The sequence below is a fragment of the Drosophila guanche genome, unplaced genomic scaffold (assembly GCF_900245975.1).
Source record: "Drosophila guanche unplaced genomic scaffold, DGUA_6, whole genome shotgun sequence".
NCBI classification, from domain to species: domain Eukaryota; kingdom Metazoa; phylum Arthropoda; class Insecta; order Diptera; family Drosophilidae; genus Drosophila; species Drosophila guanche.
Window position 1 is genome coordinate 1,250,613 of NW_022995751.1, and position 3,921 is coordinate 1,254,533.

The following is a 3,921-nucleotide window of genomic DNA, read 5'->3' on the forward strand; positions in this document are numbered from 1 at the left end:
TTTTGCGTTCTTTTTTTTTCTTGTTGTTGCTCTTTTTTTGTTTCTTTTTGTTGTAGATGATGTGATATTTTTTTTTTCTTTTTTTTTTTTGTTTTTGTTTCTTTTGTTCTCCCTGTTGATTGTGTTTTTTTTTTTTTTTTTTTTTTTTTTGTTTTCTTTTTCATTCTTGTCCCTCCCCCCGCCCCTCCCGGGCGGGGGGGGGGGGGGGGGGGGGGGGGGGGGGGCAGGCACAGCAGCATAATTGCCTTTTGATGTCCGCCTTTGGCAATGGTCATGTCGGGGGTCCGCCGCCAGTTCGCCGCTCTCCCTCTGGTTGCGCATTTAAAGCCACATTAATTGTTATGATTTACAATGAGAACAATCATAAATTAATTATTCATGGGGCAACAACAAACAAGCGACGCGCAGCCAGTGTCCACTCCAGTGTCTGTTCTTCATTGTTTTTCCTCCTTTTTTTTGTGCTTCTGCCCCGCAAATTCCTTCCTTCCTTCCTTCCGTCCTTCCTTGGCCTTGGGTCAACGTCACCGACGACTGCAATTTCCGCTGGCTGCCGCCAGGCTTGAGGCAGAAGCCTGCCGCTTCTGCTTCTTCTTGCCTCATTGCGGAAAATCGGCGGCCATCAGCATCCAATTAGCTAACGGAACTACGTGCAAATCGTTGCATCTCGGGTTCGAACGGTCGCGAGAGAGTCAGAGAGATACTTTTATATCTCATTCTGACGGGCAAAAGCGGGTTAATTGATGGCTTTTGCATTAAATTGCTTCACCAGCGAAAGATAGTTAGTGGAGGGAGGGGGCAACGATTGACCCGCACTCTACTCTCTGTGTGTGCCATTTGTATCTTTGTATCTTTTGCATGAAGCTAATTATCTAGAGAGTTGGTTCGTTGCTCGTGCTGCAATTCACATAGATATTTTATTAGATCTGCGAACAGTGAAATTCTCAGGGAGAGCATAAATCAAGTGATCTCAGATACATATGTCTGCTGCCATCTGCTGGCCATACGTGAGTGCCCCATAGATTCCCATCTAGTATTCCAATTATTGTCTAGACAGCCACAGTCTCCGATGTGTGTGCTTTTGGCGGGGTTGCCACGCACTTTAATCGGATGCGTGCCTAATTTATTGGATATGTCATCGTCTGCCGCCAAGCAACCTTCCAGCCATCGCTACTACAATACGCGTAGTTCGCGCTGCCAAAAATATTCGTCATTTCCTCTGCTGTCTGTCTGGCATTCCACCAACATTTCAGTGTCTCTTTGCTGTCGTTTTCGTTTTCGTTTACGTTTACGTTTGGGTCTGGTCTCCATTCCTTATCGGTTATATATCTGCAGAATTTTGAACGTTTCAGAGCTAAACTCCCCCCCTACATTCGATCTGTTTTGTTGGTTTATCGTTTGGGTTTGCGTGATTCATTTCCCCCATACTATTTTGTGTATTTCCCTGAACATTATGTTTGTCTGTCTTTTATTTTTCGATTATTATTATTCTTGTATTTTCCTATATTTCCGTGTGAACTTCCGTTTGTACTCCCACTCCCACTCTCCCTCGCTGTCGCTGTTGCTGTCTCCTGTTCCTGCCCGAAAAGGCAAAAGTTTTGGAACGTGTTTGAAATATTGATAGCGAAATGAATAGAGTGCCAAGCGACAACCACAACAACCCACACTGCCATGCACTGCGCCACACCACACTCTCGCATGTGCGCTTGGACCTTGCACCATCATCCGTCGGGTGGTTGTTGCAACCGACAATCAGGCAACACCTACTGCTGGCCAAAAGTTGTCCATTACCCGGCTCCATACCCACGCTTCCTCCATCCCTACTTCTGTCTGTTTGTCTGTCTGTCGTTTGTCTGGCTACCACCTCTACTGTCCCCTCTCTGCTCTAGCTGGCTAAAAGCCCTGTCGTCCATAACCCTCTGCTTTGTGGTTCTTGTCCTCCCGTCTGTTTGGCGGTGGCTCGGCGGCTGCCTGAGGCAGGGTGGTGGCCTGGCCCCTTTTACGGTGGCATTAGACAATAACTGGTAATAATCGTTGAACCGTAAAATAAACATGGATACCCATGTGCACTTGTTTAGGCTGAAACAACAGCAACATCACGAACACAACCTCCACAGTGGCCGGTCGGCCGGTCGGTCGGTCGGTCGGTCGGTCGGTCGGTCAGGTGGTGTCTTTGTCGCTGCAGGTGATTATATGTCTGTCCGTCTGTCCGCTATACCATCCCAATGTCCGTTGTCGTCTGCCGGACGTTAACTGATTTGTGCATTGACGCGAAGTCGTAGAAATATACGAAAAGACATAAATACTTAAGCAGCCAGAAGACAACAGACAGGGCAGGCAAGAAAGCATAAAAAGAGAAGAATGGAAAGGGTGTAGGCGCTTCTTGCGGTTTTTCACTGATCAGAGAAATTGCATAAACATGAGCATATGCCACTTGCCACTGGATGGATGCATTCCAATCCAATAGGTAATTTATATTCGTCATCGAATGTCGGTAGTGTCTTTTCGCATATCCTCTCCATGAATCAGGGGATAAATTTAGCCTGACGATTCAAATTTAATCTTTTGAATTAAGCAAAATCTTGAAACAAGCAAATGATCTTCATGGAAGCTAATACTCAAGTTAACCACAGGCAACATCAACTCCCATATTGTCTAGTGGTTAGGATACCCGGCTCTCACCCGGGAGGCCCGGGTTCAATTCCCGGTATGGGAAACTGTTAAAAGTTTCTTCTATTTTTTTTCGTCTTTTTTGACGTTGATCATTTAATTTTATTTATAAATGTATTTTACGCTTCTGTTCTTGTCGCTTCTTCGTTTTTTGCGTGGAGCAGACCACCTACGAATTTGAAAGCTTGAGATTCCGTTCCGTTTGTTGTTCTAAATGTCTGAAATCTCAATGTGACATCAAGAGCACAGAATCAGCTTTGGCCCCAGCCACAAAGCTGGGGCTTCAGCATCAGAAGAGGAGAAGTGTTCTTCTTCTGTTGAAATTGGACGTACAACAAAGGCAATCTCTGGTGGTTTAAGTTTTATGTAGAGCGTTTAATGGCATAGAGGTGGACGGACTGAGCTCAGTCCAAGAGTGGAGTGGAGTGGCATGTTGCATTGTGGCAGTGTAGTTCCGGGGGTAAGGGCAAGTGTTTCACACAGTAAACACAAGTTAATGAAATTAAAACGTAAGCAGCAGACAACAGCAGCAGCGGCAGCGGCAGCAGCAAACGCAATAAACACAAAAGAAATTACAATTAAATTGAAAGCAAAGAGAAAGACTGAGTGAATGAGTGAGTGAGTGAGTGAGTGAGTGAGGGCTCTTCCTTCCCACAGGTCTCGCTCTCCCTCCCTACCTCTTGCAATCTCTTGCCTGACATGCAATCCAAATGGAAATGAACTTTGAAGCTCTCTCTGGGGGCTGCGTGGGGGTCGGTCGGTCTCTTGAAGCAGTCTTGAGAAGTAGTTTCGATGCCCTATCGCGATGCTCCATTTGTGGAGCTCCCCCTCCCTTCACACATTCCCCTCCTCAATCTTCCGCGTCTTCTGCTCTTCTGCTCTTCTGTGTGATGATGGCGTGCGCGACTTTTAATCGCATTCGTTTCACAATTGACGGAATTTGTATTGTGAAATGAGCAGAGCAAAAGCAAAGGCAAAAGCATAGACTTAGGGAGCACTCTAGGTACGGGAGTACTCCCATGCATGTACATACATATTTTATAATGCGAAAAAAGTGAAAACCTTTCCCATGCAACGCGGCGGCACAGTGAAAGCTCCTCATGGGTGTACCTTTGAGTGGACTCTACTGTACTCCCATCCATCTCCGCCTCCCATTGCACTTGTTTTGTTATTTGTTTCTTACACACTTTTTTCCACCCACCAAAAGCAAACATTTTTCAATTATAGTTTTATAATAATTTTCTCGTCATTGTT

At 45.7% G+C, this 3,921-nt stretch overlaps 1 protein-coding gene and 1 non-coding gene across 3 annotated transcripts in view; both read left to right on the plus strand.

Moving 5' to 3' along the window:
- Nucleotides 1-3,921, plus strand: part of LOC117586878 (protein rhomboid) — a 24,616-nt gene that overhangs the window by 8,544 nt on the left and 12,151 nt on the right. The window lies entirely within an intron of this gene.
- Nucleotides 2,642-2,713, plus strand: Trnae-cuc. Its single transcript has one exon. It is a non-coding gene; the product is annotated as a tRNA-Glu (tRNA).